The sequence below is a fragment of the Microplitis mediator genome, chromosome 4, assembly GCF_029852145.1.
Source record: "Microplitis mediator isolate UGA2020A chromosome 4, iyMicMedi2.1, whole genome shotgun sequence".
Taxonomy (NCBI): domain Eukaryota; kingdom Metazoa; phylum Arthropoda; class Insecta; order Hymenoptera; family Braconidae; genus Microplitis; species Microplitis mediator.
In genome coordinates this window covers 11,522,107-11,544,407 of record NC_079972.1, presented here as the reverse complement: position 1 = coordinate 11,544,407, position 22,301 = coordinate 11,522,107, and the positions used below count along the sequence as shown (strand labels likewise).

General features: G+C 29.1%; 1 long non-coding RNA gene across 1 annotated transcript; it reads left to right on the top strand.

Moving 5' to 3' along the window:
* The first annotated feature begins 10,086 nt into the window (after positions 1–10,086).
* On the top strand, positions 10,087–11,680 carry LOC130667077 (uncharacterized). Its single transcript, XR_008989798.1, has 3 exons — positions 10,087–10,120; positions 10,560–10,693; positions 11,508–11,680. It is a non-coding gene; the product is annotated as an uncharacterized LOC130667077 (long non-coding RNA).
* Positions 11,681–22,301: the final 10,621 nt, after the last annotated feature.

Here is a 22,301-nt window from a genome sequence, read left to right as displayed (position 1 = left end):
GTAGAAGTATAAACTATAGACGACAAATATGAAGAAAAAAATTTATAGTGATTTATACTGAGTTAAGTACCAATTTATTATACTTTAAAGTAATGAGGGTGTGTGGATATTACTGCAGTTAAAGTCGAAATTTGAACAAGTTGGGGTTGGTTTAAAAATTAAAAATAAAATATTTTTCTTTTTTTCTGTACAAAAATTTATAAAGTTAAGTATACACGCAGAAAATTAAGTAATTGTGTTTATTATCCTAAATTTTTAATTCGAATCATCTGGAATGATTCGAAAGTTTTTAAATGCAAAGATAGTTAGTGTTATAATTTTCTTTAATAGAGATAATAATATCAGGATGATAACGGTTATCATCAGGATGGTAAAAATTACCATCAGGATGATAACAGTTACTATCAGGGATTGTGATTAATATTATTACGATCTAGGTAATTTATACAATCATCTAGATAATATTCACTACTATCGGATTGATAGTAAAAATTTTACCATCACTAGATGATAATTCCTATCATTTAATTTTTTGAGTGTAGAGAAATGTTCTTCCTTAACTTTTATGTGCTAGCGTTTTTCCTAGAGACTTCCCTGGTAGAAATTTTCGGGAATTTTCTCTGAAAAAATCTTCAGAACTTTGGAACTGAGTTTTTTAGAGAAAATTCTTAAAAATTTCCACCAGGGTTCTCTGAATCCTAGAGAAACCCTAGAGAAATGTTCTTCCGTAACTTTTATGTGATAGCGTTTTTCCTAGAGACTTTTTTGAATCCTAGAGAAACCGGAGTAAATGCGGAGTGAATTCGGATTTAAATTAAATCCGAATTCACTCCCGTTTTTTTACAGTGTAACTATTATAATTTCTGATGGTAACTGTTACCATCAGAAATTATAAATATAGCTATTTAGAATGATAATAGTAATTAACTCTAGTTAACATACATGATCCTAACAATTGTCATCAATATGGTAAACATTACGATCTAGATGATTTATACAATCATCTAGATAATATCCACTACAATCGGATTGATAGTAAAAATTTCACCATCACTAGATGATAATTCCTATCATTTAATTTTCTGAGTGTAAAAAAAAAACTTTTCAAAAATAATTTCCCAACATCTCGAATTGCTTGAAAATAATTAAAAAAATAATAAGTGTCTAATTAAGATCATTAAAAAAAAAGTTTTAATACCATATTTTACCCGCCGATTCTTTTATATATACATATAAGAGTCAGACATATACCAGCTATGCAGTATAATTATCGATTAATTTTTTACAGAATTTAAATCCTCGGGTCAATAATTACAGCGGAAATAATAACAATATAGAATAGTCGACAGCCGATTGGCTCAAAAGATAAAAATTATCTTCAACACATTTGACACTAAAAGGTCTTTTAGCATTTAATCTAACATTATTTTAGCCGTAAATTGATATAATTAATCCATTATTACTGTGATTAATACATTAATTAATTACCAGTTATTTTTCTAACTGACCAAGTAGATTAGTAACTCAGAAAAAACTAATATATTTAAAAAAATTAATTTTATTGTTAAAAATTTTTAAATTATTAATTAACCCTCAGATCCAGCAATAATTTATTTATTGACACGAATTAAGAATTTTATTTTTAGTTGTAATGTTAACAAATAATTAGTGCTGTAGATTTTATGATAGGGGAGAGTAATAGAGTGAGTTAAAACTTATAAAGCTTGTCAAAGTTGATATTTATTGCGATTAAGTGAGTTAGTATCATCATTTATGTATATAATATACACGTCAACGTCTACATACAGGCATAAGTTGGATCTATACGATCTACTATATATATAAGCAAAGTATTTCGCATTATCAGGTTGTATTTTAGCTCCGTATCGCTCCAATCTATTTCTCATGAGACACCCAGGTATCTCGTATGCGCTTTGAAAGACCGCGTCCCACCCACTAAACCTTCTTCGAGGCTGAATTAGGAAGCTCCTTTGCACTCCATTTCTGTACACCGTCTTTGTATAATATATTATATATATCAGCCATTACTGTTATTAGTTCGTTACCGCGATAATTATACTCGCAGTTCGTCTTCACAGTTTCGATTACCAAAGACGATGACGTGACTTCCTCTACTCTCTTCCTCACCCTCAGCTTCGGTTCTCACTCTATTTCTATGAAGTGGAAATGTACTGGGTCTATATCACTTAATGCCACTTCACATTAACTTTTATCGTATTTAATATAAGTGATAAAGTTATAGCTTATTAATCGATTAAGGATTTTATGTGAAAATAATTATAAGTCATAGCTATTTTTTTATGAGATCTTTTTTTTTTAATTTTGACTTAATCGTAATTAAGTTAGTAGGGGAGCCTGGGGCACGACGGCCCCCTTAAGCCGGTTTTCTCTTTTCGTGGCCTTTAACCATCAGATTCGGTTATTTTCCGACTATTTTGGAAGAATCAGTCAAAATTTTACAAAAAATCTAGAAAAATTTTTTTTTTCTGGGGTACGACGGCCCCCGCCCCAAAAAATTATAAAAAAAATTTTTTTTTAATTTTCCGTCAAGTTATGACCTCTATAATGTTTTTATCATAATTTAGACCAATGTGTGATATGTGGGGTAAAATGGACGACTAAAAAAAAAATTGTAACGAAAAAAAATTTTTTTTTTTAATTTTTCGTCAAGTTATGACCTCTCTAATGTTTTTATCATATTTAAGGCCAATATGTGATATGTAGGGTAAAATGAACCACTCAAAAAAAATAATTTTTTTCGTTACAATTTTTTTTTAGTGGTCCATTTTACCCCACATATCACAAATTGGCCTTAAATATGATGAAAACATTAGAGAGGTCATAACTTGACGGAAAATAAAAAAAAAATTTTTTACCTAATTTTTGAAGGGGGTCTTCATGCCCCAGGTTCCTCTATAGTCAAGAGCTTCTAGATTTATCTCTTTTTATCTACATTTGGGTAATAGTCCGCGAAATTGATATTTTAAAAAATTAAGGGATCAAATATCTGAATATTGACCCAGAAAAAAATTTCAATAACACTAATAGTAAATTTAATTGTCTGTTTATTAGTTGTCTTTCCGAAAATAAAACAAAAATAGCACGCAATTACTCAGTTTATATTTATTAGAGTTTTATAGAGTCCGAAGTCTATCGCAAGATTAAAAAATTTCTAAATATATAAAAGCATTGAATCTACGCACAATATATTTAATATAGAATATAAGTGACGTATTTAAAATTTTTAATCAATTTTATAAACTTGGGATTTTTAATTATCAATTTCCGCTTGTAGTATTTAATTATAACAGTTGAGTAATATTTTTCAGAAGTAGGTTAATGTACTTTTAAAATAATTGAGTTTGATGAACCACCAGTTATCAGAGTTAAAATTTTTTTTATCATTTTAATTATGCTCGTTTAAATCATTTTTTTTTTACCAAAAAACAATCCCCGAAGATAATTAACACTATTAAATTAATTATCCGCAAGAATATTTGGAAATAAATTATTAACGTGGATCAATGACCAAAAACGATACTAGTTGCAGATAACAGTAAATTAATAAAAAAGATATTTTTTTTATTTCGGTAAAATAATATATCAAGAGGAGGAGAGTGTCTATGCGTTGATGTTGTAAAGGACTTAACCGTCAGCGAAATTATATGAGAAATCCCGTTTTCCCTTAAAACGAGTTTGAATAGACGGGCTCGTGCGAAATGCCGGGTGTCTTGACAAGAGCAATTTATCATAGCCGATCTATATTTGCATACGTCGTGAAAGGGCCATGTGGAGATACGGTATATTCATATATATAGAGACCGGGACATCAGATAGTCGAGGGCCTTTTGAAATTTGCGTGTTTGCGAATATGCTCGCCCTCGTACTCATATAATCACACTATACATACTATTGCATACACTTCATACGACACCTCTCACTTCTCTTTCACTCTACATATCAACCGGCATTCACTTTTGCTTATGCTTACACTTAAATATTATTTTAGTAAATTTAATACTAAGCAAACTAAGAAAATAATTTAAATCATTAAAAATTTTTAAATTATTAAATGATAAATAAAATTCACAGTCGGACCTCGTTATAAAACTACTCCGGGACTCTAGGGGAAAAAATTATTCGAATTGAGATTCCCCCACTATTATGCTTAACTGTGATTGCACCCAAGCCTCGCTATAAGACTATCACCGTTTTGCGTTTTATTTATGTATTCGGTTTAACTCTGCTCTATTATACAGTAAATCTACTTTATATGTATAATTATAAATAAACAGAATTTTGTCGATCTTTTCCCTTGATTGATTATTTGAAACCACGAAATCGAAAGTATTTTTTAAGAAAATAAATTACTTAGTCTACAATATGTACACGGAGAAAAATGTTGGCTCGAAACCTACCAATTGCACACCTCAAGCGCGAAAGCGCGGGTGTGCTTTATGATCGCTCTATTTTATTATGCTGCCGACCAAACTTGAAACAGGAAGTAAAGCATCCAAAAAGTTATTATGTTCTTATAAGAAATTATTATGCCGCATCACAATTATAATAATGTATGAAAGTAATTTTTATTAAAGCTTATCAATAAGTTTCTCGCGCGTAATAAATATTGTGATACAGCATAATAATTTTTCGTATGAGTATAATAATTATTTGGATGCTTCAATTCCTGTGTCAAGTTTGGTCGACAGCATAATAAAAATTGGTAGGTTTCGAGCCAACATTTTTCTCCGTGTATGTACACATTTTATCTGGATTTTAGTCGTATTATTCGTTAGTTTTATAGCGAGGTTTTGGCGCAAAATTTCCATTGAGTTGTTGGTGGGGGGAGTGAATTTTAAGAAATTAAGGAGAAGAGTCTTATAACGCGTAGTCTTATAACGAGGTTGAACTGTATATATACGTTTGATCTTGTGGCTTCTAGACTACCTAATAAAAAAAAAAAAATTTTTTGTACCCCAATTTATGTCAACTTCCCTCATAAATAATACTTACATATCTACACACTTATAACGCAACTTACCCTACATATTATGCATATAATCCATTATTATTTTATATAAGCCGTCAACTCGCTGAATACTTAACTGATGGTAATAAAATAGAATCAGATCTTGATTAAATAAAACCGGAGCAAAATAATCTTTGATCATCTTGATACAGAAAATATTAAACCGAAAGATAAAAAGAGGAATAATAGATCGAGTCATAAGTCGTGATCTCCGTCGAGTTTTTAACAATGAAAAACTCTTAAACAAAATATTTAATAACATTTTTTGACACATCCTCGAGCAGGCTCCCGTCCTCATGAACTTTATATTATTATATTATATTTATACTTTTTTTATTTTAATATTTATTTGCATACGTTGAGATAATTTAGTAAATTTATTCAACGTACATCACGTAGTCATTTTAACTGAATGTTGTTTAAAATTGCAACACCTCGTATTTTTAAATACAAAGTAGTTTTTCTTGCTCCGGCTCGTCTTTTTTTTCTGATCGTCATTACGTAGTCAAAGTCATTTATTGTCTAGAATAAAAGATTACAAAAAGCGTTTGAGAAGATGTGATGGCACGTATTTGCAACAATTCATCGAGCCTCTCTCTCTCTTTCTTTCTTATATTTATATTTATATATATAGACTTGTCCCCTAAAAAGTCAGTTGACTGTCCAGTTTGCAATAAGGATCAATTTTTTTACTCATCATCTACTCTCACGCCCCAAGTTTTGTATTTTCGTGTATCATATTCTTAAGTCTTTCTCTGAATATTTACATTAGATGACAGAGGTCACGCCTATATATATGAGTATCGTTTTGTAAAACAGATAAGTCATGCTCTCATCATTTTTCACATCAAAAAAATTATTTGCATAAAAAAAAATCTACATCCAACTTACACACGAAAGTTTTTTTTTTGTTTATCAGAACAGCTCTAAAAATTTTCAAACATTTTGACCAGAATTTGCGCCAAGTCAAAGAATTCTTTTCATTAAATTTTCAAATTTATTTATTTTATTTTTTAAGAAATGTTCCGACACTAAAAAATTTATTTCCGTATCGAAAGATTTACTGAGAACCAGAAGCTGGAGATCGAGGGTTAATTTATTTGATTTAGTGTCTGCTTATGACCGTTCCGGACCTTAAGGTACATTATAACCGTATTTATAATACTAATATGATGTTTATAAATTCAGTGTTAAAATGCACACATTAAATGGTTCTCACTTTGATTTAGTAACATCGAGATCATAACGAAACCTCGTGGATTATGTAGCTCCCGCCTTTGTAACCTGAAAATGGAAACAATGTATGCCACACTCGAGTGAACAGCTAAAGGGTGTGAGAAAAAATTAACTGACGCTTTATAAAGTCTTACTTTATTAAATATTCTTCAACGAACTTTTTTCCAATACTCAGTTTTCAAAATCTTATTTATTTTGCAATCAATGCAAAAATTGAATTGATTAATAATTTTTTAAAATTAGGTAAAAGCCCCTATACCCGCTCAGTACAATTAGTCGCTCACTTTAACTATTTAAGGCGTTTTTTTATAATTTTTATAAAAAAAAAAATGACAACTAAAAATATTATTATTGATAAATAATTAATTGTGATTCTAAATATATTAAAATATGATGTATCAAATTATTTTATAATAGATTATAAATTTAAATTAACTGTTTTCAAAATCGCGCTCAGCCGGGCAGTTTTTACTTTAACGTTCATTCGTTAGATTAAATTTAAGTTACGTCAAATTTTTTAAGAATTGTTATAACTAAATCTTATTAAATACATTTTTAAAATTCATGAAATTTTATATTATGAAAGAATAAAGTCATATAATTTATAAATTATTTGTCCAAATCAATAAACTTATCATAGTTTAATTGGTATTGTCTTTGAGCGACTATAGGGCCATGTGTTGGTCGAGTAATGGTACATCACAACTTTTAGTGAGCGACTATGGGTACACTCAAGGAGCTTATTTAAAAATTAATAATAATTAATTATCAACATTACTCTTCAAACTTAAATTTTATTCTAATACTCGAAACTTCAAAAAATAACTATAAAAAATAAATATGGTTTTTCATTTTGTTTATTAATTTATATTGAGGGATTTAATCTCACTCCAATAAAAAGTGAGCGGGTATAGGGGCTTTTACGTTACACAGAAAAAAAATTACCAGTTGAAGGTAAATATTCTTGATTCAAGAAAATTTTTTTGAAAACCTTGAAGAAAATCTTGACTTTGTGCCCGAGAACGTTTGTCTTCCAAAGGATTTACTTGAATAAAGATGACCTTTTTCCGTGCAGTTTATGTACTTTAATGTATAATAAAAAATGAGGACCAAAGTACTTAATAAAATTTTTTCTGGACATATTTATTTATGTTAAAATACCGGGTTTTTTATTTAGTTAAACTTCTAGATGAGTAAACGTGAAGGAGATGAAACTAGTTGATACACAATAATAACCAACAAGACCAAATACTTTTGTGTATTTTTTAACGCTCGCGGGTTTGTTTCATTTTATGTGTCCGAGTGGTATGGGAGCGGACCCCTTAATTTGATAAATCGCAGCGATTGTAGACCCTCGCGGCATTAATCACTGTGTCATATATGCATATATGAACGGTATTAAGGCACGCGATATATGGATGTACGTGTATATATTTATAAGTGTATATAAAATGCAAGAGAAGATTAAAGTTGTGTATTTGTATGTGTGAATATGTGAGTGTAGAATATGGATACATAATATGAGAGAAGAGAAGAGAACCTTTGGAGTGGTCATTTATAAAGCGTCCAGGCCATCACCATTCACCTCTATCTTGTTCAACGTAGGTTTACACACTCTGGCACCTTTCGCTCGAGCGAACACGAGGGATTGAATTAATGGCGGATTAATTCGACGATCGTGGACCTCTGGGTCCTTTAGATACTATATATACCCTTTATATACATATATATACACAAATGTGATGTCCGTATGATACAACCCTCTGCTAGCTCTGTCTACATCACGACAAGTCGTTGGAATCGATATCTATCAAGGTTGACTTGCAGGCTCGAGATGTCAAGTTTAAATTTAAAGAATTTTTTTTTTTAGACCATTACTCATCTTTACCAGCTTAGATTATTTGTTATTCATAAATATTTTATTCAAAAAATTTGTAAATTTTTTTTTTCATAAAAAAAACGGAATAACTGATTTTGATGTATGACATTGGTCAAGGTTGATAAAATATAACTGGTCTTTTACAAGTTGAATAACTATTTATTATATTTGTTGGTTTTGACAATCAATGCGACTCAAATACAAGTTCAAAAGTACGAGAACACTAAGAAATTTTTTTTAAGATCTTATTAATGAAAGCTTAAATAATTTGACTGTTAGTTTAGAAATAGATACTTCAAGTCACAATATTAGTTTATCTGTCGAGTGCGACGAGCGTCTTAGACTCGATTGAACTAGATAAATACATAAGTTTTTGTGACAGATATTTGAAATGTACTGCATTTAGTGCCTATAAATGGCAGGTTATAACCCGCATTTATTTATTTGGTAAGATTGTTTTGAGTATTTGTTGAAAATGAGAGATAAGTCGGTAAGTATATTAATTAATATGACGATAAATTTTGTCACAAGATGGCTCGTTGAGTTACTTCGATATTTTTTGTTCGTTTGCTATCGCACATGTAACAAAAAAATATTTTTTGATCCGTTGATGACGTCACTATTAGAACGATTAGCTATCTTTTTTACCAGCTGTATCTTATCTAATATTTTTAGCTGCCGGCTATAGGCACTAAATGTCGTACATTTCAAGTGTCTGTTACAAAAAACTTTTTATATGATAGTTTAAGACAGAAATAATTATTTCAGCGCATGTGTTGTAATTTAAGAAATGAAAATTGGTAAAAATAAGTCTTAGATAGATCGAAAGACTTTGGAGACATGGCTAGATAAGACATTAATAATATGTAAACATGAATGAGCAGTAAATCAAAATGTAACACATAGATGTAAGATAAGATATATTGCAGTGGGTGAAGGGCCTGCGGTTCTCCTCATACAGGATCTAAAGTGGCGTCGTTGGAGAAATGCGTTGGTGTATGGCGTGGAGACATGTACGGTAGTGCGATGTACCTCCCTTGAGAGTGTAATCGGGTGATCAAGTGAGGATTGTGCCTCCTATGCTGAGGCCGCAGCATTGAGAAGTGGGTGGCAGAGGGTGGAGAAGGAGGGATTTCCAGTAACAGGATGTAATTATGATCGGTGAGATACGTCACGCATAACCCCCAGTATTGACGGCCACAAATCACAACTACGACGTCTATGTTCACGTATGTGTGTTCACGAGCTGGGTATCGAGATACTGAGGATGGACGTTCATGATGTACATTTAACGTTGGTTTACATTCACCTATACTCACTCTATTTGGATTCTCAGTTACGTCAGAACGACAAGAGGGTTGTAAATCAAAATTACGATCCCACTAAATAAGACTTTGCTGTGCGTACACAGCTTTTGTGTATACAAAAAATTATTTATCAAAAAGACAAAGCAATGGAAAAATATACCTTATAAAATTATGTAGTTTTGTAACGCGGGTTAGTTTTTTTTTCTTTGATCAAGGAAAATTTTAATCCCTTCAGAACCAAAAATGTATTTAAATATTCAAGGATAAAATGTAATCAGCAAAAATGATGACAAAATTAAATTAAGTTTGAAATATTGTTAATGCATCGGTTCTCTATTATATTGATAAAAATAATAATACGATTTATCAACAAAGTATCTACGCATTTATATTTTTTACGTCCTATTATTTCCTATAGTATATTTTTTATACTATTGTTTAACCTCGATAATTATCAACGATCTCATTTGTTCTTATATTTTTTATTAATTAAAGTACTTTGTCGTGAGTATCTGAAATTTTAAGAAGTGGGTGGGGTTTCGTTAATGACACCGTTATCGAGTAGTATAAATATATTTGCCGCATTACCTGGAAAATTCAGTTGCTCTATTAAACTTGAACGACTTAAAAGTGTGTGACCAAATTAATGTAAGTTAATTTAATACTATAATAATAGATCATATTTATATGTTTTTTATAATGTAATTTTTATTTCAAAATCGAGATTTGAAGAAATTAGTTTTTTCCTATCGTACAGTTCTTATTTTTTAGTTGTATTTAGAAGATTTTTGAGTTTTGGGAACTCTTGAGTTTTTGGAACTCTAATAAAAATAATTTTTGAACACAGCTAAAATTTTTTAGAAAAATTTTTATTTCATAATTTAACAAAAAAATTATTTTTTTTGTTTTTGTTTTTTAAATCAAGTCTATAATTTTTTTGATTCATCTGGAAATTTATTGAAATAGAACTTTGAAATATTTATATGTGTAAAACATATATAGAAATATATATATAATTAACTTTGATTATTTAATAATTATTTTGATTAATAAAAATAATAATAATAATCATGAAATTTTTTTACAGTTTACTGAGAGTATAATAAAAAAAAAAGTTAAAAAATGTCTAAGTTGATGCTAATAATTTTCATAGGATTATTGTCTGTTGTTGTTATGACTAACGCACAACCATCAAGTTATTGCCTTAGTTGGGGTTCTGTGGTAAATAAAAACAAAAAATAATTATATTAATTTAAATTAAGGTAAAAGCCCCTATACGCTCAGTACCATTAGTCGCTCACTTTAACTATTTAAGGCGTTTTTTTATAATTTTTATAAAAAAAAAAATGACAACTAAAAATATTATTATTGATAAATAATTAATTGTGATTCTAAATATATTAAAATATGATGTATTAAATTATTTTATAATAGATTATAAATTTAAATTAACTGTTTTCAAAATCGCGCTCAGCCGGGCAGTTTTTACTTTAACGTTCATTCGTTAGATTAAATTTAGGTTACGTCAAATTTTTTAAGAATTGTTATAACTAAATCTTATTAAATACATTTTTAAAATTCATGAAATTTTATATTATGAAAGAATAAAGTCATATAATTTATAAATTATTTGTCCAAATCAATAAACTTATCATAGTTTAATTGGTATTGTCTTTGAGCGGCTATAGGGCCATGTGTTGGTCGAGTAATGGTACATCACAACTTTTAGTGATTGACTATGGGTACACTCAAGGAGCTTATTTAAAAAATTAATAATAATTAATTATCAACATTATTTTTCAAACTTAAATTTTATTCTAATACTCGAAACTTCAAAAAATAACTATAAAAAATAAATATGGTTTTTCATTTTGTTTATTAATTTATATTGAGTGATTCAATCTCACTCCAATGAAAATTGAGCGGGTATAAGGGTTTTTACCTTACTGTTTATTTAAATATTGTCAGCCATTTCTTTTATAATTACAATGCAATTTTTATTACTATGGCAACTATTATCATTTATTTTTCATAGTGTTCTACGTGGTCTGATAAATGTTGTCAGAATATGGAGTGTCACGGATGGTTCCTTGGAAAATGTGGTATGGCACCAGAAGATAAACAGCAACATTTTTATACATAACTCCGACAAGTATGAGGATCAAGCGCTCTGCTATTTGACATTATAAATAAAATTTACTCTATTATTGTCGATAAGTTTTATTCTGTCTTATTTTCATGTACTAAATTATTATTCTAATGTATATTTATGTTTATTGATTTTTTTTTTTTTTGCTAATTTTCTCTATGAATATTTGTGTCAATATTGATAATAATTATTATATTAATATGTATTTATGTATGGTCATAAAAAAAATTAAGTAAAAAATGTTTTATCATTCATTAAACTTTTAATTTTTAATTATAACCTTCAAAATAACTAAATTTTACAAATTATTTGTTCTTAATATTTTTTTATCTCTTTCGTATTTTAAAAGTCATGTTTAATCAAATAAACAGTTGACAGTATTTCAAAAATAATGCATCAACTAAGAAAAACTATCATAATTTTATAGATGCTTAAATTTTAAAAATTTCGAGTAATTTTTTTCAAGAACTTCAAAAGTTTCAGCGTCATACTGAAAATCATTGCACTCTTAATAATATAGGAATTCGTAAGGGCCACAAATTTATATCCTTTGACACTGGGTGATACGGTAAAGGCAATGGAACCTCAGTCATTCGGCCCCTTTCTATTTCATACGAATTCCCTTTTACCCTTGCGGTGCATAACCGTGTCGCATCAGAGTACCGGGAATAGGGATCTACTGCCACCACTGTCGCGTAATCTCATGCAGTAATTGCATTTCGCGATATGTCGATCTATAGGAATATGTTTTTAGTATATATACATATATGGGTTCAAGTCTGTGAATGCATTGAGTCAAAGTATTGAATTCTGTGAATACATGAGTTTGAATAAGCAAGAACAGGACGACCTATAATATACATACATACATATATGCATATGTATGTTACATATATGTGCATATAGAGAGAGAAAGAGAATCGTATAGCCCACGCGTGTATTGGCTTCACCTATTAACTGCGATATAACGGCCGATCACGTAGCACTATAGACAACAACATCAAAGCCAAAGGCATAGTTGCACCCCAGGGAACTTCTGTGACGTATCCTAAAGCTTATACTCCTGCTACTGCGTGATGCAAATATATATATGTATGTATATATGCTATAGAGCATCAGCATCACCACCTATTCATCCTCCTACGCACCCTAAAATTGTACTCCCACAATTATTTAGACTTCGGGACAATTGCCGATTCTCTGACAGTACTAGTTCGCTTAGATCCTCGCTGATCTCGCCAATATACCATCCATGTCTCAAATGTCAGCTTATAAGATTATTATTATTGCTCTGATTGTTTCAGTTACTCAATTATTCGTAATTGATTTATAAGTTTTTAAATTCAATGGCTAGTTTAAGGAAACTTGGTCCTTCGAGCCGGATATAAATCAACCATCCTGACCTACTCAGCCACTAAAATGGAAAAATTACTATTACATTTTTTAAGTTAAGCCCAATGAGAAAACAATTGAAGTAGGGGAGGGGGGGGGGGCAAAAGGGGGTAGGGTAGGCAAAACGGAGTACCCCCAAAATTATATAAAAAAAAATTTTATATTTTAAATGGTTTTTAAACATCCCAAAATCACTTCTGTAAATATAATTAAGCGTTACTTTGAATTTTTTTTGGTAAAATTTTTCAAAAACCAATTGTCAGTTAAAAAATATTAAGGACATTTGTTTTATGATAAAAATTATTAAAAATTTTTTTCCTTCTTTTGTATCCAATAACCATGTAAAATATAATTTTTCTTCATGTAAATTACTTACATTTTTCTTCATGTAAATTACTTACATTTTTCTTCATGTAAATTACTTACAAAAAAAATTCAACTTAATCAAATTCGTTTAAAATCCAGAAATTTTTTTTTTACCTTTTTTTAGGGGGTATCCCACTTTTCCCGCAAAAATGAAAAATTTTTTTTTTAACGGTAACTGAAAATTTCTTCTATTTATTTTGAATATCATTAAAAAAAAAAGATTTAGCGTATTTGAGTCCTCGAAAACTTGGTATTTCCTTAAGTACCCCCTTTTGCCCCTCCCTCCCCTAAATTGTCGGTGGGATTGATGAATTTTCACTTAGATTTAATGTTTTATTCACTTGAAATTAAAAAAACTGTCTAAAGTCAAACTTTTCGACTCAGTTAAATTAGTCCCAAATTAATAATAATAAAAAAAAAATGTCACAGAAATTAAGAACCAAATAGTTGAATTTAATAATAAAATTAACAATAGCAAAAATTACAGGTATTAATTTACAATGAAAATGAATAATAAATTACTAGCCATAAATTATGTGGTTGTAGTCATGAATAGATAAATTTTTAAATGTTTGTATCATTTTACCTTAACAATATGCATTAAGACAATTAGCGTCTTTTACTTTCCAGACTTAAGACTCACTGGAAATATTTTCCCACCACGAAATAAAAATAAAAACAACCCCAAAAAAATATATACAAAGCTAAATAACAAGTCCCTTTATTTGGTATAATCCGACAACACTTAATAAAATATTATACAATAATTCAATTGACTGTAATCAGTAGTTGACGTTTTGCGGTCGCTATTATGATTTCCTGGAATGGTTCGTAGCCCTTGTTGCATCCTGTTCATTGTCACAAGTCTTCAACACTACATTATATTGTCCACATTCGCGTAGATATTCCGAGGATTCTCGAAACCGCAAACTAAATAATTACATTCCAAAGAAGTTTAATATTTTCTTCATAGAGCTAAAAGTTCAAATTATTTATCCGTATTACATATATATAATACATATATTTTCTCTTCTCATTAACAAAACGCAATATGGTGTGTACACGGATCGGTGGACCTTGAAGGACAAGTACATGCGTGTTTACATACAATTGCAACGTATTTTCTCAAATTATAACCCTATACTTCTCATTTATTTATTTTTTTTTTGATAAACATACAAGTACAGAGTAAGGAAATTTCTTTGTGGTTTTCGTTTATGCATTTCTTTGAATCTATTTATTCGCATACTAAGTCACGGAAAGGTTAAATATTTATTGAGAATAACAATATTTAGGTCATTATTGAATGGCAAAATATTGGTATCCATGTTGGCTGTAATGTCACGCGTCAGAGAACACGTAACTCGTGACATCTGTTGTCCACATACATTCGCAAGTATTGAGAGACATTTCTCACCGTAAAGAGTTCATGTATGACAAAGTGTTTAAAGGACCGTGAAAGGACTTATTCAATTTTTCTCTCTATATTGTGCTGAATTTAATAATTTTCTTTTCAGCGATACAAGACGGAACACATATGTCATGCTAGACATTATACACTTGACCAAAAGGCGTCGTCTTTTTCTTTCGACGCTTCCGATTGATTCACTTGTTCGCTTATAAATACTATGTTATTATTATTATATTCCTATTATTATACATAATACGATGTTTTTTTTCAACTGCATGGTTTAGTTTTTAAAACTGTTGAGACGTTTTGTTACGACTCGACCATAAAATCGGTTTCTTTGTTAAGTAAATTTTTTAACATCTGTATGATTATTTACTAAATATAAAATTTTTTCGGACATTGCCAATTTCTGTTAACATTTTTTGATAACTACTTCCGCGTTTTGTAATTTTTATCATATGCTTATAAAGTCACTTATGTCCGTTAATTTTCAACTTTTCATAATAATTTTTTTTTTTTAAACTTGTTATGAAAATCATTATTAAATTAACACTTTAAATCAGTAGATAATTCTTAATTGGGTACATGGTGGGCAAAATATGGTACAATTTTTATTTTACCAGCATGATGATGACCATTGATATATTCTATAGAGACCAGATTACCTCTGAATTCTCAGCATGAATTCAATCTGTTGTTAAAATAAAATTGTTTGATATATATAAAAAAAAATCATTTATAATTCAAGTTAGCAGACAATTAACAATTGTCGAATTCTTTTTTCGAAAATTTAATTTAAAAAAAAAAAAACTAAAAATATGCACATGTAAAAAATTTTAAAAACTATGGGCGTTATTTTTTTAAATATTTTTTTTTTTAATTTATGGTTTTTATAAAAACCCAAAAATTATTAGACTTCGGCTAATTTAAGTATCATATACAAGAGACAACTTTTTTTCTAAATTAAATAAAATAAACATATCACATAAAATTTTTGTTATCCTCAAAATTTTCATTACGTACTCAAAAATAATTTCAAAAAACTCAACAAGTTAATTTTAATAAAAAAAGACTGGGCGTCGGTTGGCCCTGCAGGCCAGCCCCAAAACTTCCCGCTATTTTTGAGCTCGAGGAGCGTTCACGCACACACACACACACACACGCGCGCACACACACATACACACATCATCTTGAAATTAATCAGAATAGCTTCCTACAATCTCAAAACATCAAGATCTCTGGGAAATTCGATTTTCGAAAATCGGACCGAAACCAACAACTTCCTGAATTTTTGAAAATTTTCAACTTTCTTAGCGGGAAGTTAAAAATATCATTATATAAAAATCAATATATTTCATTCATTATACACTGAGAAAAACAAGTACCATTGTCCAAACAAGAATTTCTTGGTTCAAAAAATCAGTTACAAATATTTATTTTATTATTATTAATAACTAATTTCCTCGAGAAAAGAGCATCAAATTTATTTTGATATTATATGCATTTGTTATCATATTATGGGTAAACAAAAGAATAGCTTTGCTTGAATTGAATAAAAATTACTTTCATCAATTCTACGAATTCTTGAGACAGAATTATATATTCTCGAAAATTATTAAGAATATATATTCTTGTATCAAGTAAATTTTCTTAATAAAAGTATTTTTTTTCTCAGTGTACAAAAATTCTCGTAAAAATTTTCTAGACAGAGTTTTGATATAGAACACACTTATGTTATACATCTTGTTTTTCTTCATAAATTTGTAAAAACGTTTCGGCTTAAATTAAATTAAAAGGAAGCAATTAATTTAAAAAATTATATTTAACGCGTTATTATTCACTATTTAATTTATTATACCGAAGAGTGAAAAAAAAAAACACTCATTGAAATGACAAGATGGCGTTTTCATTCATATCAGAATCCTGTTCTTCACCCTCGAGTGCTTACTCACAATACTTTCCATCGGAAAGTACGGCCCCAGGTGTTGCCGCTCGACCGTCGTCGCTTAATTTGAAACGCCTCGACGGTATTTGTCGCGGGTATATAAGCTCTACCTTGCTCAAAAGAGACTTTGCACATTTAAAAGTAAATAAAAAAAAAATATTTTAAATATATCCACATTTACGTTTTTATATACATACATATTTATATAAATGAAAATGAAAAAGTATAATCGAAGCAACATAAGAGAGCTGTTACGCTAATACGTCTCAACCACCTCGACATTTTAAGAATATATACATGTATATATAAATATATGTATAAATATGCACATAAAACATTTTCCGAGTGAAAAATAGTAAAACCAAACTTTCGAAAGGAATATTCACAAGACTTTCAGACTGATTACTTATGCCTTTTTTAACCGAAAAAAAATAAGTCACCACAGCAATCAATCTGATTTTCAATCAACGAATTAAATTAGTTTATTTTTTTATTTTTATTTAGAACACTTCTTTTATTCTTTAGACTCTCTTGTGGTTTTTATGTTTGAAAGGTCTATTCACCGGCCACGATAAAGTGCCGATCGCATCTGGTGTAAATCGAACTGAGATTTATTATTGCTGCCAATAAAAATGTCTTCCAAAATAGTGTGAATTGAATAAATGACCTGGGATTACGATAAAGAACTACTAGCCTTAGTTCAATAAATATAATTATCAGAAATTAATTTCATTCTTTTTCTTTTCGTGATTAATAAAAATAAATACACACTGAAAAAAAGAAATATTTGTCGCAAATAAATCAATTTATTTGTGGCTTTTTTTCAAATATTTCTTAATGACAAATAAATATATTTGGTACAACAAAATATGACAGTTGATTCAAATAATTTTATAATTTGACAGAAATATATAATTGATTCGTGGTAAGTAATTGATATATTTGTGGTAAAGATATTAAATTTGTGACAAATAACCTAAAATTTTGCGATACTATACATATATTTGAAGCCTTCATTTATTTGTAGCAATTGAATCATTTTTTTACCACAAATAAATCACTTATTTTACGCAATTAAACTACTCAAATATATTATATCTTTCTCACAATTAAACATTTATATGGTCATATCCAAATATACGATATCTTTGGCTCAAATAAATCTTTTTTTCAGTGCAAAAATGAAGTATCAAATTGAAAATATTTAAAAAAAAAAAAATCACTTCCCAGGAGCAAGCACTTAAACAAATTTTATAAATCTGTTTTCAAAGTGTTGTCGCTTATCATCCATTCGTCTGAAAAAAAACTCAAAACAAAATTTTGATAAAATTTTTCATCTACAATATTAACAATGACTATTTTCATTTGCCATAAAATCAGCTACTAAAAAAATATTTTTAATTGATACATTAAAAGACAAAATAAAGATTTTCTTAGTTATGTTTCGTTTTGTTCTTTTTCTATATAAATAAAATAATAATTTTACTATACTACTATTTTTTTAATAAACTATAAGAATTTTTTTTTTAAATTCAGGTTGTACTTTTCAACCAAATTCGGGTTTTCAAGATATACCATGACGTAAATGAAAATGTTTCTTATATCCTCATACCAACTGACAAAAGAATTTCCGTATAACATATATCGGCTGTCCAATTATTTTTTCCCTCAGTTAGCAGAATATACCCATTCGAGTTCAAATAAAAAAATGTAGGAATGAAAATAATGAACATTACGCAATTTACTTTTAATTGGTCTAATAGATTTTTTTAAAACTATGAAACATCTTCATTTTTTTAATCGTTATAATGAAGAAAAAAAACGCAACATAAAATAACATATTTCTGGTTGAAATAGTTAGACGAAGAAGAAACGCCCGTTAAACTTTGACTGGACGGTATATTATTACGTAGAACTAATCATCCTTCTGCCATTGGTTGCATGTCGATTTATATAAAATTACCGTTTGTCAGTGACACAAGCATAAAAACCTCAAATAACTTAGATATTAAAGTACACTCGTGATCGGACCATCTGTAATAGCAATAATAATAATAACATAAACTGCGGTATACATAAGTGCCGGTTTTCTTACTATTCTAAGTATTGTTATGAATTACTTATGTTAATCGATAAGTAATTGTTTTGTATACTCGATAAATTTCTGCTCGCGGTTCCTCAAATTCACAGGAAATTCGACATTTGTGTTTATAAATTTATAACAGTTATGGTAAAAGTTTGTAACATTATCAAACTTTTCTACGGTTCATTTTTAAGTCAAAAGTGGTGAAGTTATCAAGTAATAATCAATTCATAATTTAAGGTTCTATTAATGACAGCTATTTGACAATTTCTAACAATTTTTCTTCATTATACGAAGAAATTATTTTTGTTTGAAATGCTATGGTGTCATACACTGAAAAAAATAATCGGTAGCAGCTACCTATTGGCAATCGGTAGCCACTACCGATTATTTTTCAGTAGCTGCTACCGATTAATTTTCAGTAACAGCTACCGATTGTTTCAGTAACAGCTACCGATTGTTTCAGTAACAGCTACCGATTATTCGGTAACAGCTACCGATTGTTTCGGTAACAGCTACCGATTATTCGGTAACAGCTACCGATTGTTTCGGTAACAGCTACCGATTATTCGGTAACAGCTACCGATTATTCTGGTAGCCATTACTGATTGGAATCGGTACCAGCTACACTGAGAAAAAAAAATACTATTTTCCAAACAAGAATTTCTTGGTTCAAGAAATCCGTTCAAAATATTCATTATATTATTATTAATTATCAATTACTTGAAAAAAGAACATTAAATTTATTTTTATTATTATATGAATTTGATATTATATTATGAGTAAACAAAAGAATAGCTTTACTTGAATTAAATAAAAATTATTTCTTTCAATTCTACGAATTCTTGAGATAAAATTTTATATTCTTGAAAATTATCAAGAATGTATGTTTATGTCTCAAGTAAATGTTCTTGATAGAAGTATTTTTTTTTCTCAGTGTACCGAAAAAAAATTGGTAGCTGTTACCGAAAATTAGGTAACTGGTACCGAAATAATCGGTAGCGGCTACCGAAAAATAATCGGTAGTGGCTATCGATTGCCAAAAAGTAGCTGCTAACGATTATTTTTTTCAGTGTAGTATATAGCCGGACCATGTTGGCTACCTGACGGAAATTCAAACAAACACAAGTAAAAATTCCTATGGCCGTAGTAAAATATGCAATGGTAATTTGCGATATAATTGCCGTCAATTTTACTATGGCCATAGCAATTTTTACTTATGCTTATTCCAATTTCTACAGGTGGGCAACATGGTACGGCTTTATTATGATACCATAGAACTTTTGCACATTTGACTTAAGAATCTTACGTGACACTGGACTAGCCGCCATAATCAATCCAATAAATATTTTTTAAATGAAAACGAATAATTAATTTTCATAATTCATATATGTTTATATACTACCTTTACTTATCCGGTCACTGATGTAGGCCAGTACACGATAGATACATACAGTTTAATAAAGGCGTAACTAGTTTACATGTACATATATATTTATATTATTTAAATGCGTGCAGCACGCGTTCGAATCGCGACAGGAGGATGCGCAAACCCTAAACTCTGCATAATAAAAATTACAGCAATGATGTATGTCTACTATAAATAAAAAAAAACTTACTTTCACTTTTTATTACACAAATATATTTATGTATATATATATATTTAAATATAAGAGTATATCTTCTTTATGCAATTAGTCAGAACTAGGGGACATATGTATGCATTTGCACGACATGTCATATGTCGGTGAAAGTTTCGTTGCAACTTGGTCATGTTTTAATAAATCTATAATTTACTATGATGAAAAAGTTACTATATAAGTTAATGATAAATTATATTGTCTGCTTGCAGTACCAGTGCCAAAGTCCATGAATCAAAGCTGAATTTATTCACTGGATGCCCAAGGGATTTTCTGTACATATATGTATGGTTAAAAGGTAATTTACATACGGAAGAACATTAGTTAATTAGTATGGACATAACCAATGATTGGTGATTGGAGCAATGGCCGCAAACTCACACTACAGTTAAGCCGGGAATTATTACCAGGATCATCGTTAAAACTCCAGGTATGGATCAGTCAGCTATTTTCTCTGCCCAAGCTCTTTCGTTTAACGGTTTTCCTATTTTTCGAGTTAACAAAATAAATAAAGTAAAAAGCCGTTGACCTCAACGGTAGTAAGGGGTGAAGGGTCAGAAGCTGGATAAGAGCCGAGCAAGAGCAAGAGTGCGTTAACAGTCGGTACGTTGCAATGTGCAATGGCAAATATATATTTAATCCGCAACGCTTCGGGCAAATCGACATTTTTAGGATGAACCGTTTTGCCCACCCCAACCCAAATGCCAAATCCCTCTACCCCATTTCACAATACCCAATCCCCCAAAATTCAGTACCAACGACCATAATCCATCGCCCGGCGTGATAAAACCCTCCGGCATTCGTCATCATATCACGTCCAGCGATATCGCGAGCGCTATTTTTTTGGCTTAACTTTCACATTGTTTTTTATTCATTCATCATTGCAATATTGTTTTTATTGACCTCGTCATAAAATATATATTATTTTAAATACTAATCGATTTGTTATATTTTTTTTAATCGAATCGTTTGCATAATAAAGTTAAAGTCAAGTTTATTTATTTATGAATATCAAACGCCAATCGGCTATATACAACTGGTTACAAAATATATAGTAATAAATATAATATATAAAGAATATAATATATAGTAATAAATATAATATAATATATAAAGAAAACTATGATTTAAGAGGCGAAACAAATTCAATTATACACTTATCCAAAAAATTAAAGGAACAAAAAAATTTTATTAATTTTTGGAAAGCTGTATTTTCGTGAAAAATGATCGTACCAAAAAAAAAAAAAAAAGCAAATTAAAGCTCGAAAAATGTACATCCGATTGATCTATTTTTTATTTTTTTAAGTTATTACACTTAAATTTCTAAATAAAAGAACTCTTTTAATAATCAGTATCCAAATCTTTTTGTTTTAATTATAATTAGTAAAAACTCAAACCTGGCAATTCATAAAAAAAATTTAGCTGCTATTTTTTTTTTATTTTTGATATAGAAGCGCCACTTACCGACCACTTTTTGAATGAGCAAATACACGTTACGTTGCACGTTTGAATTTTCTAAGTTTATTTTCAAAAAGTTTAATCAATTCTTTAGTGAGACATTTACTGTGAACAATTTGATTCAAAAAATTAAGTAAACAATTTGAAAACGTCAATTGAATATTGTTGAAAAATTTTGTATTTGAACTCGGATTGATTTTATTTTATTTTCATGTGAATTTTGATGAATCTGAAAACTAATTTTTAAAGAAATTGGCTTAAATTAATTAAAAAATACTTAAAATTAATGGAAGGACAACAGAAAAAAGTTAATAAGTTCATTTGGAAAATTAAAAACATATATTTACAAATATACATCATTTTTACACAAGCACATAAAAAAATA